This window comes from Ictalurus punctatus, chromosome 2 (genome assembly GCF_001660625.3).
Source record: "Ictalurus punctatus breed USDA103 chromosome 2, Coco_2.0, whole genome shotgun sequence".
Classification (NCBI taxonomy): Eukaryota; Metazoa; Chordata; class Actinopteri; order Siluriformes; family Ictaluridae; genus Ictalurus; species Ictalurus punctatus.
In genome coordinates this window covers 15,025,383-15,053,056 of record NC_030417.2, presented here as the reverse complement: position 1 = coordinate 15,053,056, position 27,674 = coordinate 15,025,383, and the positions used below count along the sequence as shown (strand labels likewise).

Below are 27,674 nucleotides of genomic sequence, written 5' to 3'. Positions count from 1 at the left end.
GATGCTTTCTCTCGTGCTCCTGCTAAATTGTCCCCTCAGGATGGAGTTAAAATCCTGTGCAGCAGAAGAGAGTGAGAGAGAGAGAGAGTGGTTGGGGAGGGGAGATCGGCTGAAAATTTAGTCAGACTTTTTGGGTGGCTGAGGCTGAGCCACTCCTCAAATCAAAACCAAATGTGATTCTATATATGCGCTGAAGGAAATTTCAGCTGGAACCAAAAATTTGGTGTTATTACAGGCTTGATGATATGCATGTATAAATTAGATTTTTTCCCCACCTCTTGCTCTCTATTGGTTCAACCCTGCAACAAATCCTATGAGAGAAACAATGTTTTGTTATTAACTTTTGAAACAACCATTTTAAAACAGTATTTGTGAGTATATCATTTTAAATATGTCATAGCACTTTATCTCATAACAAAGATTTATAGCCTCAAAACCTGAGGTTTTATTAAGCAAGGGTGAAAACTGTGAGGATTTTAGAACTGTTCTTGGCAAATAATCGACGATGGGGTGGCTTGATGTGGCCCATCAATTATTTCCTATACCAGCATATCCCAAAAGGATTTATTACCCTTACACTTCAGCAATCTGCCAATGGTCACCATTTCACATCTGTCCATTTTCCATAATGCTGATCCTACACAGGGTCACGGGGAGCCTGGAGAATATCTGAGTGAACTACAGACAATTTTGGAAATGCCAAGCAGCCTTCAACGCAAGTCTTTGGACTGGGGAGGAAACAGGAGTACCCGGAGGAAACCCCCAAAGCACGGGGAGAACATCCAAACTCCGTGCACACAGGGTGGAGGCCACTGTGCCCCTGGCAATGGTCACATTTAATTTTATAAATAAAAAACTAGGGCTCACGGTGGCATAGTGGTCAGCACGTTCACACCTCCAGGGTCCGGGATTCGAGTCTCGCCGGGGCCATGTGTGTGTGGAGTTTGCATGTTCTCCCTGTGCTGCGGGGGTTTCCTCCGGGTACTCCGGTTTCCTCCCCCAGTCCAAATACATGCATGGTAGGCTGATTGGCGTGTCTAAAGAGTCTGTAGTGTATGAATGGGTGTGTGAGTGTGTATGTGATTGTGCACTGCAATGGATTGACACCCTGTCCAGGGTGTATCCCGCCTTGTGCCCAATGCTCCCTGGGATAGACTCCAGGTTCCCCATGACCCTGAAAAGGAGTAAGCGGTAGAAGATGGATGGATGGATAATGAAAGATTGAATCGTCATATTTTTTATGTTTATAGTTAATGTTTTAACATCCACGTTATAGCTCCTCTTTCTCTCTCTCGCTCACCCTCTGTCCTGAATACTTTCCCATGACAGAAGACAAACCCCTCTGAAAGCTTGACATTGTCATCGATTAAATGTTTTTCGTTAAACGTGTTTTATTTGTTTATGTGGCGCGTTCACCATACAAGTCCCTGATTAAGCTGTGAAGAAGTTAAATTGGTGAATAACTTCAGGATGTAGAGAAAGTAGAGATAAAGGGAACAGAAACAGAGTGTTTAGACTAAATAATAACTACTGAGTGTGTTCCATCCAGTCTGTGTAGCTGGCACATGTTTGATGATGTCATCTTGAATGTACAACAAAACAGGATCTAACACACACACACACACACACACACACACACACACACACACACACACACACACACACACACTTACTTTTTTTCTGCTGAAACATCTTCATTCAGCCATCTTTAGTCCATGCATGAGTGATCTGTGTGTGTGTGTGTGTGTGTGTGTGTGTGTGTGCATGTCTTTCAACTTTTCTCTCTCTCCCTCTTTCACTTTTTGAACTAAAGCCCCTCTATAATGACAATGACACACAAAGAGTGGAGTAACTGATTGTACCTCTCTCACTCTCTCTCTCTCTCTCTCTCTCTCTCTCTCTCTCTCACACACACACACACACACACACACACACACACACAATTATACTTTGCCCCTGTGTACAGTATATAGATACATGAGTCTCTGTACCATCTGTCTGATCTAATACTGTAATCTCTCTCTCTCTCTCTCTCTCTCTCTCTCTCTCTCTCTCTCTCTCTCTCTCTCTCTCTCTCTCTCTCTCTGATTTAACTTTGATTTAAGGTTGTTATCCTTCTTCTTGTCTCTCATTTGGTGACAGATTTAGAGATTGGACCTGAAAATGAACCTGATTCCCTTTCTCCCTGTCTCTCTATATCTTTTTCTGAGCGGTCGGAGGTTGAGAGTTTAGGACTTTTAGGGAGCTTCCACATTCCAACAAAAGATACAGAGAGAGTGAGAGAGAGCCCGAGAGAGAGAGAGAGAGAGAGAGAGACTGAGGTTGAGAGAGAGAAAGAGCAGATGGCTGGAGAAGATAGAGGTGTCTTATGAGTATGTTTAACTCCAAGGGCTCGGTGTACGTGTGTGTGTGTGTGTGTGTGTGTGTGTGTGTGTGTGTGTGTGTGTGTATTGCACTCCTTTCTCACTATCGTTCCAGTATTTTGCCTTTGTAGAGCTTTTGTTTTAACACACATACACACACACTGTGTTAAACTGTGATAACTTCACAAGTTTTGCATCATGTCTTAGTAAAAGTGTTAGAACGAATGCATCCAACATTGTTTTTGAGTAAAACTTTAACAAATAACCACTTTCAGCACCATGCCATAGTAAAAGTGCAACACTTAGCATGTTTGGCATTGTTTTTGAGTGAAACTTTATCAAATGAACACTTTTAGCATCATGTTTTAGTAAAAATGTTACAATTAATCATTCTAACACACGAATTTTAGCATGGTGTCTTAGTAGAAATGCAACAATTAACACTTCCTATATTGTTTTTCTGTAGAACTATATTAAATGATCAATTACAGCACCATGCCTTAGTAAAAGTGTCTTAATTATTTGCACATTTGTAAAACTGGGTAATATTGTTAATTGTGTGAATTGTTTCATTTCTACTAAGATGCTAAATTTGTGAATTTCACCTAGTTTTACTAAAAAAACAATGTAGGAAGTGTTCATTATAAATGTTTTACCGAGATACCGTGGTATAATTGTTAATTTAATACAGTTCTACTGAAAAACAATGTAGGAACACTTCCCTATGTTGTTTTTTCAGAAGAACTGTATTTAATGAACAATTTTAGTACAATGTCTTAGTAAAAAAAAAGTTATTTTAAATTAATTATTGCGTCTAACTTTGGTTTGCAGTAAAACTGGGTGAAATTCACAATTTTATCATTGTGCATTAGTAGAAATAAAACAATTAACAGAATTAATATTACCCAGTTTTGCGCAAAACCAATGTACAAATAATTATAACACTTTTACTAAGGTATGGTGCTATAATTGTTCATTTAACACAAGTCTACAGAAAAACAATGTGAGAACTGTTAATTGTTGCATTTTTACTAAATCTGTGAATTTCAATGTTAGAAGCATTAATTATAACACTTTTAGTAAAACACGTGTTAATTTTGCATGCTGTCTTAGTAAAAAAGCGACAACTAACAATTCCTACATTGTGTTTCAGTAGAACTGTATTTATAGCACAATGTCTTAAAAACAGATGATTCCAACACTGTCTTTCAAAAAAACTATGTTAAATTAACACTTTTAACACCATGCCTTGGTAAGAAAAGCTACAGTTAACACTTGTTGCATCGTTTTGAGTAAACCCGTATCAAATTAACACCGTGGGACCATGTCTTAGTAAAAGTGTTACTTTACTAATGGTTTTAACATTGTTTTTGAATACAAGTTTTTAAATGAACAATTTTACGCATTACGCCGCAATGTTTTACTAAGGCATTATGCTTACTAATGTTAACTTTCGAAAGTTTTCTAGTTCTACATAGTTTTCATGGTTTACAAAAAACCACTTATAAACACACAAAATCACACTAGCAAAAAACAGATTCGTTTAGAACCAGACACAGTTTGTTTCTGGAACCTAACATTGTTAGTATCATCGAGTCTTAGTAAAACCAAATGTTTTGATACAAATACTGTGTAATTGGTTATATAATAATTGCGTAACAACATGATGCTTGTGTTTAAAGGAAATCAGGCTTTCTTTTTTTTTTTTTTTTTTGGCAGTTCAGACGACACAGACCTTTGCTATGTGTTTGTAGAAGTCTGGAGCCATTGTGTTTTTTTTTTTTTTTTTTTCAACCTTGCGTTTGTTTTCCTCCTGGAAGCGTTTCAGTTCAGCACTGGGTTCTGGGCAGCTAAAGAATGGCACGCTATTCACAGCATGAAGTGCATTTACTGAATTTTTAGAAACGGATCCTTCTGGTCCATGACTCAGGGATGGATTGATTCTGTCTTGGAGTTTAGCCCGAGGAAATGACATTAAGATATTATGAGAATTGAGAGAGAGAGAGAATGTGATGTGTGTATGATATGTGTGTGTGTGTGTGTGTGTGTGTGTGTGTGTGTGTGTGTGTGTGCTTGCCCGTAAGTAGCAACTGAGTTAATAAATCAGTTTGTGTACACACACAATGTTCAATGTACATGCTGGTCCTATCAGGTTATACAGCCTCAACAGAACACGCACATGTGCACACACATGCACACACACACATGGGTGCATCTGGTTACTTACCTAACCCAGTAGGTGGTCTATGAAGGTTAAAGTTGAAGAATGTTGTGTGTGTGTGTGTGTGTGTGTGTGTGTGTGTGTGTGTGTGTGTGTGTGTTTGTCCTGTTGTACGCCTGTAAAACTGAATGCAAGTGTATACCCAAGTGTGCTTTCACACCTTCTAGTCCATTTGCAAAATCTGAAGCAGACAAAAATGTATACTTTTAGTTCATTTCTCTGGTTTCTTCAGTTTGATTTCACACTGCACAGGGAAAAAAAAATTGGCTGAGGGCCATACAGGGCTGAAAACATGGCACTCGAAAAGCAAACCTTGCTTACCAAGCATGTGCGTTAAATTGTAAAAATCACCCAAGCATTGAGAACATGGAGTCAGCACTGAAGAAATGATTAGATAATCATATAAATAATTCGTTTGAAATATTTTATATATCACACCCAGTGTTTATTTTCTCTTTTTGTTTGATGGTCTGATTCAGAGTCAAATCACTTTCTCAGTAAAAGTGAATCACTCTATTGTACACCATCTCATTCAGATACTTTCAGTTGTTTTGATCATGGGTCACAGTAAGTGTGCAGTGTCCTCACCTACAGAATAGCGGAAAATATACCCGGGTTTGACTCAAATATGTGAATGCTTTGTGAGAGCATGTACAAGTTGTTTTATTTTGGGGGTGCTAAAATTTATGACAGTGAAAAAAAAATTCTTATTTTTTAGTACAGAAAGACGTGACATAGCTAGCTGGTTATTACTATAGCTACTAACCAGAATTAGCACCATATCAGGCATCACTCATACCCAGGCTTGGGATGTAACAGAATACATGTAACGGCATTACATAATCAGGACACAAAAGACTGGTAACTGTAATCCGTTACAGTTATGTCAAAAAACAAAGTAATCAGATTACAGGTACATTTTGTAGAAAAATGGGAATACTGTCAAGAATACACTTTTTTTTCATTTAAAACACACTATAGAACACAATATAGACAGCTGCTTGATTATAGTTCTGGTTCTCTCTCACCAGTCATGGCTCACATGAACAACATCCTGGTGCATAAATAAATGCCCTTTTCCCTCCCTGACATGTCCTCTTATTCGGACCTTAAATAACCATTTGGCCGGGATTTCTAAATTTGAGAAAATGTCCGGGATTCGGCTTTAATTTCATTATGATGTGCTTATGGTCTAATACTGCAGCATGTGTGCACATGTTTGCATAACCCCACACTGTAATTCCTGCCTTCTCGCACACCAATTGGTCGATTATAAAAGGCTTGTAGCAACTATTGGCCAAATTCCTGCCTCTCAACAATTAGCCTACTCCCAGCGAAGGCGCGAGGGTGAAGCGTTGTTGTGTACAGCGTCAATTAGTTGCTTATATGCCCATGGCCATATAAGGTCATTTTTAATTTCATGTTATCGTGTTGCCTTCAAATGGGTAAATGATAGAAGGTACACTCGTGGCATCTGATATTTTATTTTATTCCATGGACATTCAAAAGAAACCAGTTTTATTTATATATATATATATATATATATATATATGTATATATATATATATATATATATATATATATATATATTTCTATGTGTTGCTAATAGCGTGTCTTTTTCAGTGTTTTTAAGTTTGCTCTTATAGTAACACTGTTGTGAATGCTATTAAGACCACCCCTCCCGCCTTATCTCTTTTATTTATATATTTATTTGTTCATTTATTTTATTAAAACAAATCCAAACACTGAACAGGTTTTTAAGCTCAGATATAAGCTGTAAATAAAAGTAATTAAAATAAATATTCGCTACATTACCAATTTCTCAAATCTGATTTCCCTCCAGGATTTAGGCTAGCGGTTTAGCGATTGCAAAACCAAGCAAACGTTGTAATATTCGCGAGAGCTTACAATTTTTCAAAATTACCGCAGATTTTCCACAGATATGGGCCGAGACGCTTCATGTGATGTCATCGCAATGTGCATTCGGCCAAAGCCCCCTTCGATTCACGTGCGTCGAACGTGAGTACAGCTAAATTGTCTCATTTACCAGCAAACATCACTGCAAAAGACCGTGCAAAACAATTTCGTGCAATTAGAATTCCCACAAATTTTGAAAACAGCCACAACAAAATCAAGCATTTTTGGCCACAACAGTCACAAACAAACTCTGTGACATACTGTATGGACTGATTTTATACCACAGTACTGCTGAATTCTTGATTCTGATTGGTCAGAATTTTCTATAACAGCATCCCTGATAGTAGTTCCATATGCAAAGCAAATTCAAATCCGTTACAATTTCTATAGGAACAATTTTAACATGGCGGACGCTCCACCACGAAATAAATCAATTAAAGAAACGTGTGTAATTTGTTAAATTAGGAGATGATTATTTATTTTTCTTGGAAGGATTCTCCAGTATCAGAGGAGACAAAGCTTTAACTAAGTTTTTCCTCACACAGGAAAGTCTTCATGACTTCTTCAGGCTTTGTGCTTTACAGCTTCTCTGGAACCTGCTGTAAGTGATAACAGGAGCTAACATGTCTCGTGGATGTTCCACAATGATAAAAGTAACTACAAATGGATAAAAATGATGATCTGTCTTTCTTTAATTAATCTAAAACTTTAATGGTAGGCTGTGGAGGACAACACTGTTGAACATGCTATTATTGGAAAATAAACAACTTCAGGTTGTAGCTCGCTACATCTACTGTTGCTATGTTACCTCAATGAATTATGGGTTGTTTTTATTGTGGAGTCACCGACTGAGGTGTCTTTAATATTTCAGCTGGATCAAACACACTTCCTGGGAAATTAACCGTTCTTGTTAGACAAGAATGCAAGAACACACACTGACACACACACACACACACACGGGCACGCACATACACATACACACACGATAGTATTTAGCTTTCTCTGGTTTGTAAACATGTCGCGGCTCCAGCTGTTGTTGTTTACCGTGTGCTGACATTCCATTAGGATCGTTTGATTTTAGGAGATTTTGGAAAAGTATCAGTATATGTTTTAAAAATGAATGATTTTTTTTTTCCACAATGATCACTCAACACAGAAACATTCCAACATTCTTCCGTCTTTCTTCATCTGTCTCTCTGTCTTTTCTTCTCTAATCTTTCCGCATGTGATACCAGGTCGTGCTGTATGTGTGTGTGTGTGTGTGAGAGAGAGACAGAGAGAGAGAGAGAGAGAGAGAGAGAGAGAGAGAGAGAGAGAGAGAGAGACAGACAGAGCAAGAGAGAGAGAGAGAGAGAGAGAGAGAGAGAGAGAGAGAGAGAGACAGTGAGAGAGAGAGAGGGATAGAGAGAGACAGAGAGAGAGAGAGGGATAGAGAGAGACAGAGAGAGAGAGAGAGAGAGAGAGAGAGGCAGTTTGAACTTTAGGTGCTGCATCTAACTAACCACTTACACATCCACACACACACACACACACACACACACACACACACACACAGAGGCAGTTATGCAGGCTAATGCAGGGGTCAGACAGGGCGGTTGACAGTCAGAAGATCAAACTGTGAGGCTCAGATCAACTCCATATGACCAACACACGACACACACACAGACACACACACACACACTGATCTTTTGTAAAACAAACTTAAAAGACATGGTTCAGTTTCACTGCAAAAATCAGATCACTGTGTGTTTTAAAATATAACTCAGAACACACACACACACAAACACACACAATATACAGAAATATGAGAACTAACACTCACTGGGAGATGTATTTAACCTTACGGAGATGAAGAGCTGATGTTACTGAAACTGATGTTAGTAAAACTATGGATAATAGGTAAGGAATACACACTTGGGAACATGCTGTTATAGGAAAATAATCAACGACAGGGTGGTGTGATGCAGCCTGACTTTTCTGTTACCACCCAGAAGTTGATTGTTTTATTAATAACAGAATTTTATTCCTTTTATACCACAGCAGTTTGCCCATGTACTTTTTATACATTTATTGTTGCTTGTGTTGTGGAATGGTTTCATTGTCTCTTACGTTCTAGTTATAGTTGAGTTACAGCCTTCAACAGCGCTGTGGTAGAACAAGAAGGATTTGCAAATGTACACCCTTTCATGTATTACACAGAGAACCTGAACCTAAAACGTGCTTATTAATGTTAAAATGAAGAATTCAAATGGCTGAAAAAAATAAAACAATTACAGGTTTAATATGAAAAGATAAAAAACGAAAAGGCATCACGGCACATAACACACATAACACACACATGTACAGTATACACACAACACATAGCACACACATATACACACACACAATACATAACACACACGTATATACACACAACACGTAACACACATATATATATACACGCACACACACAACACGTAACACACACATATATATACACACACATATAACAAATACACAAATACACAGCACATGTACACAACACACATAACCCACACAACATGTAACACACACATACATACACACATATAACACATACACAAATACACAGCACATGCACACATAACACACACCCAACACATAACACACACACATATATATATATATATATATATATATATATATATATATATATATATATATATAAACACACAACACATAACACACACATATATACACACACACAAATACACAGCACATGCACACAACACGCATAACACACTTATATACATTCATATATACACACACACATAGCACATACACAAATACACAGCACATGTACACAACACACATAACACACACAAATACACAACACACACACACACACACACACACACACACACACACACACACAGTTTATATAAACTGTACAGAAAGATGACATGGAGAGATCAAACACACATTCCAGCATTGTTACAAATGAGTTTGTAATGTGTGTGTCTTTGAGATGTGTGCGTTCATGAACAAGTCGACTCTTATAGGTTACTAAAAGCGGAAAGCCGAGTCTCCATTTTTTCCCCCTTTTCTTTTTTTATTCTCTTTTTCTTTTGTACATAGATGGAGGCATTGCCTTTACTAATTTAATCAATATGCTTCCGTAGCAACCTGTTTGTCTGTTTTAGAAAAAAAAATGCCAGTGAGCCATTTGGGAGTCAAAAGAGTCGACTCTGAGTCAAATGATCCGACTCAGTGAAAAAACTCGGCATTCCCATCATTAGCATGTGAATATGTGTGTGTTTAAAAAAGGTTCACATGTGAGTGAGCAGTAAGATAATGTGTGTATACTTGAAGTGTGTGTGTGTGTGTGTGTGTGTGTGTGTGTGTATGATTTGGCCCGATCAAATTAGCTGCTCTCCCAAAGCCTCTAAAGGGTCACTTCCTCTCCATAATTTCACACACACACACACACACACACACACACACACACACACAATGTGTTTCGGTCTCATAAATCAACGTCACACTTAAACACAATACACACACAATAGAGTGACCGAACCATTGAGAAGTCCTTAACCCTGAAGCAGAGAGAGAGATTCAGAAACCGGATACACACCAACACACCCATTTCAATCGGGTCAACTAGGGGAAAAAGGTTAATAGGAAAAAAAATTAAGCAACTAGCATTGTTGTAGCTAACACAAATGAAATATTGTAGTATGAAGTCCATACAAATATACATAATATTCTCACATTGAAAACACTCAAATTAATAAAACGAATTAACAGAATATTTTTTTTGTTGTTGTTGCTGTTGTTTTTCCACATGAACTGCTAGACATCAACTTTCATTATTCGTAATTTAGTCAGAGTTAAACCCGTTAGCCACTTGGGATTACAGTATCTCACAAAAGTGAGTACACCCCTCACATTTTTGTAAATATTTGATGATTTCTTTTCATGTGACAACACTGAAGAAATGACACTTTGCTACAATGTAAGGTAGTGAGTGTACAGCTTGTGTAACAGTGTAAATTTGCTGTCCCCTCAAAATAACTCAACACACAGCCATTAATGTCTTAACTGCTGGCAACAAAAGTGAGTACACCCCTAAGTGAAAATGTCCAAATTGGGCCCAAAGTGTCAATATTTTGTGTGGCCACCATTATTTTCCAGCACTGCCTTAACCCTCTTGGGCATGGAGTTCACCAGAGCTTCACAGGTTGCTACTGGAGTCCTCTTCCACTCTTCCATGACGACATCATGGAGCTGGTGGATGTTAGAGACCTTGTGCTCCTCCACCTTCCGTTTGAGGATGCCCCACAGATGCTCAATAGGGTTTAGGTCTGGAGACATGCTTGGCCAGTCCATCACCTTCACCCTCAGCTTCTTTAGCAAGGCAGTGGTCGTCTTGGAGGTATGTTTGGGGTTGTTATCATGCTAGAATAATGCATACTGATCATGCTCTGCTTCAGTATGTCACTGTACATGTTGGCATTCATGGTTCCCTCAATGAACTGTAGCTCCCCAGTGCCGGCAGCACTCATGCAGCCCCAGACCATGACACTCCCACCACCATGCTTGACTGTAGGCAAGACTCACTTGTCTTTGTACTCCTCACCTGGTTGCCGCCACACACGCATGACACCATCTGAAGCAAATAAGTTTATCTTGGTCTCATCAGACCACAGGACATGGTTCCAGGAATCCATGTCCTTAGTCTGCTTGTCTTCTGCAAACTGATTGCGGGCTTTCTTGTGCATCATCTTTAGAAGAGGCTTCTTTCTGGGACGATTTGATGCAGTGTGCGGCGTATGGTCTGAGCACTGACAGGCTGACCCCCTGCCCGTTCAACCTCTGCAGCAGTGCTGGCAGCTCTCATACGTCTATTTCCCAAAGACAATCCCTGGATATGACGCTGAGCACATGCACTCAACTTATTTTGGTCGACCATGGCGAGGCCTGTTCTGAGTGGAACCTGTCCTGTTAAACCGCTGTATGGTCTTGGCCACCGTGCTGCAGCTCAGTGTCAGGGTCTTGACAATCTTCTTATAGCCTAGGCCATCTTTATGTAGAGCAACAATTCTTTTTTTCAGATCCTCAGAGAGTTCTTTGCCATGAGGTGCCATGTTGAACTTCCAGTGACCAGTATGAGGGAGTGTGAGAGCAATGACAACAAATTTAACAAATCTGCTCCCCATTCACACCTGAGACCTTGTAACACTAACAAGTCACATGACACCGGGTAGGGAGAATGGCTAATTGGGCCCAATTTGGACATTTTCACTTAGAGGTGTACTCACTTTTTTTGCCAGCGGTTTAGACATTAATGGCTGTGTGTTGAGTTATTTTGAGGGGACAGCAAATTTACACTGTTATACAAGCTGTACACTCACTACTTTACATTGTAGAAAAGTGTCATTTCTTCAGTATTGTCACATGAAAAGATATAATCAAATATTTACAATAATGTGAGGGGTGTACTCACTTTTGTGAGATACTGTATATCTACATATTAGAATCTATATTAATGTAAGTTCTAGTCGTCACCGATTGGTCAGGCTATCTTGAGGCCTCTCGTCTCGTCCTCTCTTGATAGAACAATAACGCCTTGTTGCGTCATCGTTACACGCATTGACACCAGCATCACATTTAATTTCCAGCTCATGTTCTTTGCACGTTGCAGGACTACACTTGAGGAGAAGTTCAGGCAGATGGGAAATGTTGTTCATTATTGCACATGACAAGTCAAGAGTTGACCAATTATCAACTACAACGAACATGTGCACAACGACATGAAAATGGCACGTGCACACACACACACACACACACACACACACACACACACACACACACACAGAGTATATCTTGAAAGTTCATTGGCTGTGTGCCATGGTGAAAATTTAGAAATGAAACACAATGGGCTGTGCTGTTATAGGGAAATAATCAATTGCGGGGTTGTGTGATGTGCCATGACGCAAATAGCTACTCTAAGATTAAGGCTCTGGTATAGTCGCATGCATAGCCTTTCAAAGTATACTCCATTTGAGATGTACGCGTACACAGACGGTCGACGCATGCGCATTACAACAACTTGCACAACCCCTCCTTGCCTAGTGTCAGTACAGAGCAGTAAAGCAGGTCTTTTGGTATGAAGGACGACAACAAAGGAGAATCACAACGACACAAAGAATAATGCTCGGGCAATCTCTCGCCACGATTAGGACCCATATACAAATCCTTATACTCTTTAAGGCTAGAATTATACAAATGCGGGTCCTTTCTAACCTGCACTCGTTTCCGTTTCTTCCGGTTATTCAATTTTTTCTTCAACTACCTTGAGAATCAACAGTCCTGGGTCACTGTTGCCACCTTGTGGAACAACTAAATAATGCAAAAGAATTAAATGTGTTTGTGCGACCTGAGTGTACAAAGTACAGGTTTTTAGAAAAATCGGTACAGTACACGTGCACTCTGCTGATTACCAAATTTGCATCATGCGTACTATACGGTGCTCCTAGAGTATGCGTAAAACGTGAAGCATACTTTCTACTGAACTCTTACCACCTCGAAATTGATTATTTTCCAATAATAACATCCTGTAATGTTATATTCCTCTTATGCCACAGCAATGATCTTATGGCAACAGTTTTCTGTCTTCTATTTATTAAAATATACTTTTTATTTACAACATATTATATTTATTTATTTATTTTTCAGCTTCTTAATAGTTTCTAATGTGAACCCTTGATTCACATTACAGCTTGAACTACTGTCTGAGCTGCTGAAAATGAATCTTCTTACCAGTCAGATTCGATAATTCAGCAGCGCTATGGTAGAACGTTTACTAGCAGTACACACTTACTGCCAATGGAGGAAGTGTAAAAGACCTATATAGTATAGTATAGTATAGTGTGTTTGTGTGTAGATATTCTATCATTTATAGCCTAAAGATAGTTTATTATAGCAATAAAACTGCTACTGGAGGAAGGTTCGAGGTTAAAAGAACTATATCTTCAAAAAACAGCTAAAGATCCCCTCCATCACCCACCCCCAAACACACACACAAAGATATATGTTTAAAAGAAAAAAAACCTTCACTGACACCTCTACTCTGCGCACTTTGCATAGTAATAACACACCTACATAGAGCCTTTATAACACATTCATAAGCATTTCATAAATATTTTATATAAGGAATTGCTGGATAACTTATGAAAGGCTTGTGTCAAAATGTATTATAATGTATATATATGTATATAATGTATTATAATTAGATTATATGCAGCTTTGTCTTTACATGTCGTAGAGAACAACAATCATAAATGATCATTTTGAGTGTGACTGAGATACTGGGTTAATATAATTTAAAATAGAAAAATACATATCTTGCAAGTTATTAACTTGTTTTTAAATAACATCAGATTCATGACACTTTGAGAAAGTTAAAGAACGTACAGATAGTGCTTCAATAAGAGTGTTATTAAGATCAATATAGTAAAGATGAACACTTAGAAGTAGATATTCTAAGTGCACCTCACAAAAGGGTTGATTTATTACATTATCTACTTCTTATAGTAGCATGGAATTGACTGATCACTCCATTTATATTAAAATGATTATGAAGCCCTATTACAGTACAGCTTCTTATTCATAAAGCCCTTATGCCATCCAGATGAATGATTTTAATGGCCCTAATTTACATTAGTAACACTATGCAAGCACTATGTGTACCTTCTACAACTTTCTCAAAGTGCCACAAATGTGCTGTTAGTAAAAACAAGCTTATGACTTTTATAAGCTTATTAATTTTTAATAAAAAAAATAGTTAGACAGTATCTTGGTTGTTGTTCTCTCTTATATGTAAAGACAAAGATAAAAACGCATAAAAACCTTAAGCATTTTGAAATAAGCCTTGCATAAACTCTCTAGCATGGCTTTATAAAATATTTATGCAATGCTTATGAATGTGTTATGAAGGCAAGACTGCAGTCAGAAAATAATAATGTTTCTGATTCACCTTAGCACACAAATTTGCAAGACAATGTTTTTGTTTCTTTGTTTGTTTCTTATTTATTAGTCTATTTTCACTATAGTTCTCTCTCTCTTACACACATACACACATACACAAAATGACATAAGATCCACATGGATAATTAAATCCAGAGAAAGTGTGTTTCCTCCCATGTTGAGAATGGAGACAGTAAAGAAAGATACAGAGAGAGAGAGAGAGAGAGAGAGAGCGAGAGCGAGAGAGCAGGTATGCCAGTCACGCGTGAGTCACATTGAAACTGTAGAATCACTACCCAAAAGCCTCCAACTGTTTTCAATTAAGGAAACACACACACACACACACACACACACACACACACACACACAGTGTTTTCCCCCCCAAATATCCAACCAGCACTTTTTCTTGTCTCGGTCAAAACTTTAAAATCTGAAATTTATACAAGTGTAAAAATTTCTAATAATATGATGTTGATGATGATGATGATGATGATGATGATGATGATGGGTAGTGTGTGTAGTATAGTAATACAGTATAAGTATAGCAGTTTGTGTAGTGAGGTAGTAAGTGTAATAGTTTGTATGGTAGTATGAGTGTAGATTAGGGTTATAAGTACAGAAGTATTTAGTATGGTAATATGAGCATAGTAGTGTATGGTGTGAGGTAGTATATGTGTGATAGTGTGCATGGAAGTATGAGTATAGTAATGTGTGTGTAGTAGTTAGTATGCGTATGACAGTGTGCATGATAGTATGAGTATGGTAGTGCATAGTATGGTAGTATGAGTATAATGTATGTAGAAACTGGTAGTATAAGCAAGAAAACATGCTTGTTAGTATGAGTTTAGTAGTCTGTGTAATGAGTGAATATAACTATGGACGTGTGTATATTGTGGTAGTATGAGTGTAGTAGTGTGTGTAGAGTAAGGTAGTATGAGAATGGAAGTGTGTGTATTTTGTGCTGTGTGCATTATGGAGCGTAAGTCATTATCAGGTGTTACTCATAAAGCATCATAGTGTTTTAATGAGGGAATGTAAGAGCCAATAAGGAGTTACTGTGTGTGTGTGTGTGTGTGTGTGTGTGTGTGTGTGTGTGTGTGTGTCCAGTGGAAAACTCATAAAGCAGTTTGAGGAAGATAAGAATAACATGAACTTTTTTTCCTGGTGCCAGGATATCTGTGTCTGCAGCACTGACATGGCGAGCAAACATAGTCGCGCACACACACACACACACACACACACACACACACACACACCAAAACCAAATTCCAGCCTCAATCCTCTATACTCCCTCTGCTATTAAATGGGTGTGAATGCAATGTATTTGTGTGTGTGTGTGGTGTGTGTTCTTGCTCACACAGACTTGGCATCAGTTCAAATTCTCAAATAACTTCTAGGATTAATAGAGCTGTCATACACTCACACACACACACACACACACACACACACACATATATATATATATATATATATATATATATATATATATATATATAGTATGGAAGTAGGGATGCTCCGATCAATTGGCCGCCAATCATTATACATTATAATCACATTCTATGAATTGATCGGTAGTCTGTAAATGTGGCCGATCGCAATTTGATGATGTAAAACATGTGAGGACGTAAAACACATGATGATGTAAAACTTTAGCGCTACAGTTATGTCATCACCATTGTGGAATTATTACGAGGTCTCAAGAAACGATGAAAAATTCACCATTTGCCGTGTATTTTTAAAGGCCTAATAAATGTTCATTGTAAAATGAATATTAGTTGTGCTTATTTATTTGATTCTCAATTAAAACAACAATCTACAACATTACTGTAGATAATATAACCAAGGCAACATCTGTGGTATTACTTTATCTGAAAAAAAAAAAAGGTTAACAGTTACTGTCAACAGAAAGCTTTCATATCACTTATATAAAGCTTGAACGATCGGGATCGGCCGATCATGATGACAAGAAATCGGTCATTGGTATCGGCTGCAAAAATCTGATCAGAGCATCCCTATATGGAAGTGTATGAATTGTGGTAGTATGAGTATAGTAGTGTGTGTAGTGAGGTAGTATAAATATAGATGTATATGTGTTGTGGTAGTATGAGTATAGTAGTGTGTGTAGTGAGGTAGTATAAATATAGATGTATATGTGTTGTGGTAGTATGAGTATAGTAGTGTGTGTAGTGAGGTAGTATAAATATAGATGTATATGTGTTGTGGTAGTATGAGTATAGTAGTGTGTGTAGTGAGGTAGTATAAATATAGATGTATATGTGTTGTGGTAGTATGAGAATAGTAGGGTGTGTAGGGTGTGTAGGTAGTATATACTACCCCTGGCAAAAGTGATGGAATGGCCACAATTAGAGGATGCTCACCCATATTTTTTACTTTGTAGCAAATAAACAAATCACATATATGGCACAAAACAATTTTTGTTTAATAGCTTTTTGTTAATATTTGGAAATCTTAAATGTTTTTTGTACTGACTCGATAATGTAGAAGTCATGAAATAAAAATCTATAACAAAGTTTGTACTAAAAAAAATAGGGTGCACAGTACTATATATACAGCTCTGGAAAAAATTAAGAGACCACTGCAATTTTTTCTTAAATCAGCATCTCTACATGTATGGCAGCCATTCCATTCCAGTGTCTATTGAATTCCAACACAGGCACACATCATTCTACTGAATGAGGCTCTGATTAGGTGATCACTTGAACCAAATCTTATTTAATGAGGACAAGTATAAAAACCACCCCTGTGGTCATTACTATCCTCCTGCAATAGGATCAATTGAGTTGGGTTAGTTTTGGCTTTACTGGCAGAGGGATACGATGAGCGTCGGGTTGCGTCCATCCTTAGAATTTCAAAGACGCCGGTTCATAAGAACAAGGTCAAGCAGCAGACATTGGGAACAACAAAGCTACAGACCGGCAGAAAAAGACTCTCCACTGACTGGGATGAGCGGCAAATCATTCGAATGCCATTCAGCAACCGTAGGATGACATCAAGTGACCTACAAAAAGAATGGCAAACGGCAACTGGGGTGATGTGCACAGTTAGGACTGTTTGAAACAGGCTCCTAGGGGCAGGGCTGAAGTCGTGCAAAGCGAGAAAAAGCTCTTCATCAATGAGAAGCAAAGAAGAGCAAGTCTGAGGTTTGCAAAAGACCATAAGGATTGGATCGTAGAGGACTGGAGTAAGGTAATCTCTGATGAGTCCAATGTTCAGCTTTGCCCAACATCTGATCTTCTAATGGTTAGACGGAGACCTAGGAGACCTACAAGCCACAGTGTCTTGCACCCACTGTGACATTTGGTGGAGGATCGGTGATGATCTGGGTGTGCCTCAGCAAGGCTGGAATCAGGCAGAATCTTTGTGAAGGTCGTATGAATCAAGCCACGTACAAAGTTGTCCTGGAGGAAAACTTGCTCCTTCTTTTCTGACAGTGTTCCAGCAGGGCAATGCTCCATGCCACACAGCCAGGGCAATCAAGGTGTGGATGGAGGATCAGCAGATCAGGACCCTGTCATTACCAGCCCAATCTCCAGCCCTGAACCCCATTGAAAACCTCTGGAATGTGATCAAAGCGAAGATGAATGGTCACAAGCCATCAAACAAAGCCGAGCTGCTTGAATTTTTGTGCCAGGAGTGGCATAAAGTCACCCAACATTAATGTGAAAGACTGGTGGAGAGCATGCCAAGAAACATGAAAGCTGTGATTGAAAATCAGGGTTATTCCACCAAATCATTTCTAAACAAATGAGTTAAAACATTAGTATTGTGTTGTGTAAAAATGAATATGAACTTATTTTCGTTGTATTATTCAAGGTCTGACAACATTGCATCTGTTTTTGTTATCTTGACCAGTTGTCATTTTCTGCATATAAATGCTCTAAATGACAATATTTTTATTTGGAATTTGGGACAAATGCTGTCAGTAGTTTATAGAATGTTTCCAAATTATGTTTCCAAAGATTAGTTTTCCAGCACAAAATTAAATGTTAAGAAAAATGATTGTATGTAAAGAAAGCAGTATATTATGTAAGAGACACTTTTCAGACAAAACAAACAATGAAGGCTGATGGGTTTTGCTGCAAAAATAAGAAGTGCGCCATTTAAAGTCTCCAGAAGAACCGTGTCTGGTTCTGCAAGGTGCTCAATAAAACTTACAGCTCATTTCCTTATAAAACTGCACTAATTCTACCTGAGACTATTTTTCGTTTTTTTAAAGCGAAGGGTCACACCAAATATTGACTTTGTTTCATAACTGTTTACTGCTCTTTATAGTATTTTTTTTAAATGGAGAAACATTTAATTTAATTATTTTTGAAGGCATCTTTGCTCTACAGTACTGTATATGCTGGCACATGATTGGCTGATGGAAATGTTGTGATCATAAATATGATGTACAGATTTTCATATTACAGATGTTCCTATTGCTCATATCATTGTCATAAAATAATAAAATAATGAAAAACAAGTGGATGTTTACAGTATTCAGAACATAGGAAAAGCAGTGAATGACCTATTTGGGAACTTTAAGAAAAGCCTCCTGGGTCAGGCTCAGTTATGAAGCTGGTTGAGAAGATGCCCAGTGTTCAAAGTGTCAACAGGAAAAATGCTCAGAATTTTAAATTGAAAATAGTTTTGATTTGTTTAACACTTTTCTTGGTCACTGCATAACTCCATGTGTGTTAATTCATAATGTTAATGAAACACACATACAGTCTATGCACAGTTTGTGTGTGTGTGTGTGTGTGTGTGTGTGTGTGTGTGTGTGTGTAAACTCTATTAGTCATTAGAGTTTGTGTGTTGGGTCCATACACTCAAAATCAGCACTGAACACTGTGTGTGTGTGTGTGTGTGTGTGTGTGTGTGTGTGTGTGTGTGTGTGTGAGAGAGAGAGAGAGAGAGAGAGAGAGAGAGAGAGATGAATCTGTTCCAGATGTGTGTCTGGGACATGATGCTTAGAAATAAATCAGAGACAAACTCCTGCAAAAACAGAGACTCTGTATCACCCAGTGCTGGACAAATACTAGTTATGGACATTAACCATTTAAGAGGAGTGTGTGTGTGTGTGTGTGTGTGTGTGTGTGTGTGTGTGTGTGTGTGCATGTGTGTGTCTTCTGACCCACTTGACTGGAAGTTATTATTCATTTTTAAATTATTACTTTCTTTAGCTAAGTGCATCTTTAATGTAATGATCATTAGTTGTTGTTGTTGTTGTTTGTGCTGTTATTTATGCTGTTTATGGGGTTATTTGTTTGGCCCACATCATTTGATCTTCTTATTAAATTGGCTCGAAGAAATCTATTGGGAAAATCTTAATGAGAATATGATTAACCACACACACACACACACACACTTAAAGCTTTGCCCTAATTTCCCTTCTTTCACTATTTTACTATGTCTCTACACTACACTCTTCCTTCCTTCTCTCTCTCTCTCTCTCTCTCTCTCTCTCTCTATATATATATATATATATATATATATATATATATATATATATATATATATCCCATACCCCCACAATAAATTAATTCTCTCCATTTTTCTCATTTCCATTTCTTTTCTCGCTTTCTTTTTCCTCACTTACTTATTCCTTCTGTCTGTCTTTTTCACTCTATCCATCTCTTCATCTCTGCTTTTCTCTCTTTTTGACTCTGTTTCTCCTTATATTTGTCCTCTCTCTCTTTCTCTCGTTCTTCTTATCGTCAACCTCTGTCTCTTTTTCTCTCTTTCCCATACTCATCAGTGTTGGGTTGTTATCCCATTTAACACAATTCTCTGCTTAATATCCAGGTTTGTGCTGTACATGCGTGCACACACACACACACACACACACACACACACACTTGGAATACACACAAGTAGTAATTCTATAGAGTTACACAGTAATTCAGTGTATTTACTACTGACATTTGTGGGGGAGTTTGAGGCATTTACTGGGTAATTACTGAGGTATTTGGGTGGTTGCAGGTATTGCTACCCCGGTTGTGTTTCATGGGGGTGTTTACTAAGGTTTAGTGGTGGTTAGGATGTTTGGACCTAGGTAGTTGGAATGATGGGGGCAGTTATAGTTCATTGGGGGTAGTTTGGGCTGTTTAACTGCATGTTTGCTGAAGTTCTGAGAGTTTCTGTGGGTATATTGGTGTGGGTATACTGGCATATTGGGATTGGTGGGGGACCTTGATTGTAATTTAGATTTTTCTTTTGTATTTACTTGTTGGGGGGGGGGGGGGGGGGGGTGGGGGGGGTAGTTGGAATTATTTACTTGAGTTCTGGGAGGTTACTGGGTGTTCACTGGTTTATTGTGGTACTTTGGGCTATTTATTGGAGTTTTAGTTGTAGTTAGGAATATTTACTGGATTTTTGAATTGGTATCTATGACTTATTTGGGTAGATAAGGCTATTTACTGGAGTTCTGGGGTTAGGTAGGGGTATTCCCTGGAGTTCTAAGTAGGGCTATTGCTATATAATGGGTTATTTGGGTAGTTTGGGCAACTTACTGTCATTTTTGGGTAGGTAGGGGCCCTTATTGGAGGTTTTATTTTTACTTGTTCATAAGTGTATTTACTGAGTTATTTTGGTACTTAGGGCTATTTACTGGTATACTGGGGTAGTTAGGGTTTTAGGTGAGTTTTAAGGGATTTATTAGTTTATTAGTTTATTAGTAGTTTGGGCGGTTTACCTGCATGTCTGGTATAGTTGGGACTACTGATGTTTTGAGAGTTTCTATGGGTCATTACTGGGGTATTGGGCTAGTTAGGACTATTTAGTGGCATTTTGGGGTAGCTGGTGGTATTTACTGAGGTTTTAAGATGGTGACCCACGTTGAGGTGACAATAAACTGCAGTGGAAAAGCAAGCTCAGAAAAGTAAAGTGAGTCGAGTCAAGCTGAGCCATACCCTGCAGTGGAAAAGTGTTTTTTTGGGGACCAACTGAGTTAATTGGGTACTTATGGCTATTTAGTAGCATTTTGGGGTAGGTGTGGCTTTTATTGGAGGTTTAAGGGGTTCTATGAGTATTTACTGGGTTATTGGGGTAAATAGGCCTATATACTGGCATTTTGGAGTGGCTGGGGTATTTACTGGGGTTTTGAATGTTTTCTCTGTATTCACTAGGTTGAGGTAGTTAGGGCTAGTTATTGGAATTTTAGTTGGGGTATTTACTGGAATTTCAAGGGGTTTGTTTTGAGGGGTTATGTATTTACTGGGTTAGTTGGGGGGCATTTACTGAAGCATTTTTAGGTAATTAGAGGTGCTAATGCATATTTATTGGGGTAGTTGCATGCATTTACTGGGGTATCAGGATAAATATGGGGCATTGTTGATGTGTTCAAAGCAGGCTGATTGGCTGATTTGTTTTTCCTTCATTTAAATTTCAGCAATTAAAATCTTTTTAAAAATGTATTTGAGTCCCCCTGTGCTTTGATTGAGACTGTGTGTATGAGTGAGAGAGACACAGAAAGAGAGAGTGAGAGAGAGAGAGAGAGAGAGAGAGGGAGAGAGAGAGAGAGAGAGTTTCACAGCATGTTCAAAAGCTGCATCTTTAAAAACAAAACAAAACAAAACCAAAAAAAGGCTCTTCGGATTCCTGCGATTTTCAGGGTATTAATCTTTCTTTTATACGTTCACATCCAGTCTGCCTCCTGCTTTAAAAAAAAAGCCAGTCCTTTTAGCGCTCTTATTTCTCTCCTTTCACGTCGCCTGTCTCCTCTTGCTGATTACTGACTGCTTTATAAAGTCGTCCGAAGTGAATTTTGCACCTTTTCTGCCATCGCCATGGCCACGGGGGAATTCACATCTTTTAAATGCAAATGTGTGTGTGTGAGCGAGCGCGGGCAGTGTGTGGGACGGGGGAGGCTGTGAAGGGAGAGAGGACGTCCTTTCTCCCTGCGACTGACAGCAATAGGAACCCTTAAAGCGTGACAAAAGCTTGGCAACATCATTACATCCTCCTCTCTCTCTCTCTCACACGCATACACAAACGCACATACACACTCACACACTCACACATACACTCACTTGGGGCACAGAGTGTGACTCAGAGCAGGTCGGAAAGTTGCATTTGATATTTGGACTCTTTGGCTTGTCTCGAAAAGAGGATGGACGAGGAGAGAGTGTGTGTCCAATCGGCCACAATCGGCCCGTTTTTAGCAAGTGAAAACGCGCCATAAGCATTAATGTGTTCCTTATTGGCAATGAGAGTGATGGAAAACTGAAAGAGAGACAGACAGACAGACAGACAGACAGAGTAGAGAGAGAAAAATACAGACTGGAGAGACAGGTAGAAAATGGCCGGGGGGGGGGGGGGGGGGGGGGTTGATTGAGAGAGATTGTACAAGGGGTTATTTTGGATATTAAGTTGGTTAGGGGTATTTCCTGGGATATGTAGGGTTTTGGAAATATCAATAGTGCTGGAGCTGGGGCATTGTGGGCATTTACTGTTGTACTATATGTGTCGGGGTATTGTTTAAGTAGGTATATTTATTGGGCTAGCTAGGAGTATTTATTGGGGTATTGAAAATAATTTAGGGTTTTAATTGGGGTATTTGTGTAGGTAGTAGGGATGTCATGATACCAAAAATCTAGTAGTTGGTAACGATACCACCAAAAGTACACTCGATACTCGATACCAAAGTCAATACCACGGTGTGGTTTAAAATTTTTTTTTAATACAATTTTTAAAAAATAAATAAAATTAAAAAATCCTGGTGGACATCCTCCTCTGGCTAATACTGGCAAAAAGAGATGGGGCGGGGGGGGGGGGGGGGGGGGGGCTATTTTAGTTATCAAACACTGTCTGACAATGACTAATAAAACACAATTCCTAATGTGCACTCCTAAGCGCTCGCACACCCACACACACACACACACACACACACACCCCTTATACTCTGAATGCAAGCATTAGTTTAAATTCACCGATATGGTGGCAGGCCAAAAAGATTTATTAAAAGCATGAACATGTGAATAATTATTAGTCACATTAGGCTACATTTAGCTGACAGGACACGGGCTGAAATGCGATGCATGGTGGCCCATTCAGAGGTAGTTTATAACATTACGTTAACAAATAACTGGCTATCGCTAACATTACATGCAGCATAATGTTAGCTGGTTTCACGGCTACAATGCCAGCTGCCTCAAACAAACATAATATAGGACCGTCTTTCAGGTGCTTTGCCAAATTCCAGGTGTTTCCTCGCTTTGTTTGAAATGAACGATCGGTTGCACACTGGCTTCATTGCATCAGTTATATGTTTGTTGTCAACCACCTCGAATGCGAAATATTTGACTCTTACCACCTTTCCTCTCAACGATTCGGGGCGGAGCTAAACCTCTGTAGTTTTTCCCGTGTGCTTCTAGGCGTTCTTCTTCTTTACCACTTGTAGACCGACTAAAACACTTACGCGCATTTGCTGCCCCCATCAGTTCCGGACGAATTGCAACCTCGTTACTTTCATAACAACGGTACCTATGCTACTGCATAAAAACTACCGTCATGTTTTAAGAATGTTGGTACCGAAGTATTGGTTCTTGTGACATTCCTAGTAGGTAGGGATACTTACTGTGGTATTAGGGTAGTTGGGATAATTAACTAAGGTATTAAAGTAGTTACATATATTTAGTGGATAAGTTAGAAGTATTAACTGGTGTAGTAGAATAGCTAGGGATATTTACTAGGGTATTGGGGTAGTTAGGGGTATTTACTGGCATATTAGGGTGATGAGGGGTATTTACTTGGGTGTTAAGTCAGTGAGGGGTATTAACTAGGCTACTGGATATTGGTATTTACTGATGTTACAGGGTACTGGGGTATGAGGTTATTAGGGGTATTTATTTGGGTTATTAACTGTGGTACTGGAATAGTTAAGGGTGTTTACTGGAATATTGGGGTGTGTAGGAGTATTTTCTTGGGCATTGGGGGATGGGGTAATTAGAGGTATTTGTTGGTTATTTATTAGGGGATTGAGAGTAGTTATAGGTATTCGGTTAGTTATATGTATTGACTAGGGAATTGAGGTGGGTAGGGGTATTTATTGGTGTAATTAGGAACATTTATTGGGGCGGTCAAATGTATTTACAATGTATAAATTACATTACCCATCCTCACCTTTATCTCTATTAGACACACAGACAGACAGCAGATACACACACATGCACACACACACAAACACATGCGCACACACACTGGCAGCTTCCTGTCCTGACCTCGACTGCTTGGAGGTCAAACTGCGTCCCATGACGTCCATAAATGTTGAGTGCTGACTTTTTTCAGTTCAGCAGAAAATCAAAACAAACAGCTGGTAATCTCAGCAAGACTGCCTGCTGTGATAACATACACACACACACACACACATACTCACAGTGTAACTCAACGCACACTCCATATTCTCAAACACACTCACACAGCACACACTGCACAGAGGTTGTTTTGGAGGTTCTAAAGTCCCTCACACTGTAGCACCCAGCAACACACACTCGACAGGGGCAGACTACTTCAACTTTACACTCCCACATGCATACACACACACACACACACTCGGACACACAGGGGCCAGTGTTCTCTGTGAGAGGTTTGTTTGCTCTTGTGTTTTCGGCTCTCACTTAAAACACAATGCGGTCGCACGCTGCCTCTCCACTCTCCTCAGACACAAAATAAACAACACAAACTACCCCAGTAAATACCACATCCTCCTCCAAACTACCCCAGTAAATAGCCCAGGTGGTTGCAAAACCCCAGTAAGTCCCCTTTCATACTCCTTTCTACCCCAGTTAATGCCTCTAACTACCCTGACGCACCTATTCAAATACCACAGTAAATGCCCCTAACTACCTAATTTCTCTGGAAAATATCAGATGCAGTGCTGATAACCTAATACCTACCCTTAACTACACTTAATAGCCTGGTAAATACCCCCAAAACTTCCTAAATACTCCAGTAAATAATTTTTCCAATTCCACCTTTAATACCCATTCTCAAACCCAAGTAATTACCCTTTACTATTCCAAATACCCCTATAAATACCCATAACCACTTAAATCTTGGTCAATACTTCTAACTAGCTCAACATCTCAGTTAATACACCCAAACACCCCAAAATTCGAAACACCCCAGACTACCCCATTTCCCCAGTAAATATCAGAAATGACCTCAAAACCTAAACACGCAAAAGTACCACAATATCTCCAAACAGATTCTCCTATAATTACCTCGACTATTCAAATACCCTAGTGAATACCCTAACTTCCTATAACCATAGGAATACCCCCAAACTAACTACCTAATTATTCCAATGCCATCTTTAATACCCATCCTTAACACCATCCACAGTAAATGCCAAATAAAGCTGCCCCAATCTTTGGTCAATCTTCCTAACCACCTAAGTTCTCTGGCAAGTACCATAAACACCCTTGATACCCTATAACTACCTCAACAACACTAAATATCCCCAGAAATTGCCCCAAACCTAATTATTACAGTACCACCTTTAATACCAATCCTGAACACCATCCACAAACTATTAATATACCTCAGACATCAGCCCCAAACTAGTCCAATATCAGTGAACTACCTCAAATACTCCAATAAATACCCCTAACTATCCCAACACCCTGATAAATACTCCCATTTCCTAGTAAATATTTCTAGATACCCCTAAGCACCTCAATACCACAGTAAATAACACAGTTATTAGTTTCTTATATGTATATCATGTTAATGTCATGTCTGCACATATACCTTACCCTTTTCTTTTTTTTTCTTTCTTTGTATGAATCGGGGAAAATAGAGGGAAATTCTTTACATTTTTGTAGGCGGCACTTGGGGACGTCACGGCCTGGCAAAGTGAAATCCGACTGGATACACACACACGAAAGATTAAGCACACAACGAGGTACATGCACATGTAATGAATTCACACAGTGTGGGAAAGACAACGTGATCCTCAGAGAGAGAGAGAGAGAGAGAGAGAGACAGATTAAGTTCTCCCTCTTTCAGGACCTCAAGAATTTTGTCTCCCTCAGTTATTTACATCGACCTTCTGAACACCTCATATAGACAGTGTGTGTGTGTGTGTGTGTGTGTGTGAGAGAGAGAGAGAGAGAGAGAGAGAGAGAGAGAGAGAGAGAGAGGAACAGAAATGAAGATTGTATAACACTGAATGAGAGATTATAAATAGTGAGAGGCAAATGCATGGATTGAGAGAGGTATAGAAAGAGTATGATGGAAAAGGAGAAGGAAGTTAAAAAAGAGAGAAAGAAAAGAAAAGATGGGTGAAAAGGAGGGAACAGGAGGAGGATAAAAACAAAGAGAGAGAAGAGAACAGAAATGGAGAGAGAGCGAGAGACAGAGATATAATTCCTGACCTTCATTACTTCATAGTGAAGCAATGTGCTTTAGCGCACACACACACGTGCACACGCACACTCGCGCGCACACACACACGCACACACACACACACACACACACACGAGCAGTCAGTGAGGAGCATGCTCACTAATGGCCCAGGACGTTTTTGAGTTCCTGAGGAATTAACATGTTAAATATATGACGTCAGTGTGTGTATGTTTTGTGTGTGTGTGTCTGTGTGTGTGTGTGTGTGTGGCTTGAGATCTGCTGTATGTCTGAACTTGAGCGAGTGTGCATGTGTGTAATGGAAACCACGCCAGGTTGAAGTGGAGTGGGTCAGCGTCTTTGTGCCTGTGCCTGTACTAAAACACACACACACACACACACTTCAGAGAATAAACGTGGGTGGTGGCAATCAGTAGCGGTCCCATCTGGAAGGAGATAGCTAGGACGCACACACACATACACACACACACACACACACACACACACTAGTACAGTTAGAGCAATGTCGTGTGTGTAAAGACTTTTATGGTAATTACACAAGCACTAACCTCACCCCTCTGCAGCTATTCTTATGAAGACTCTGAACTCCGCCTCCTTGTGATGTGATTGGCTGGAAGAAAAATGATTGACATATATCAGAAGCATTTCCATGTCTTTTATTCTTATCTTGATGTAGTAAGAACAGGTCAAAGTAACCTGGATTGGAATGCTGTGTGTGTGTGTGTGTGTGTGTGTGTGTGTGTGTGTGTGTGTGTGTGTGTGTGTGTTTTAGATTGTGCAGTTGTATCTTGTCTGGAGTGTCTGGGTTATGTCTG

The 27,674-nt window shown here is 39.0% G+C and overlaps 1 protein-coding gene across 1 annotated transcript in view; it reads left to right on the top strand.

Moving 5' to 3' along the window:
• LOC108256470 (protocadherin Fat 4) overlaps positions 1-27,674 on the top strand; it is a 107,798-nt gene that overhangs the window by 6,709 nt on the left and 73,415 nt on the right. The gene's annotated exons all lie outside the window — the stretch shown is intronic.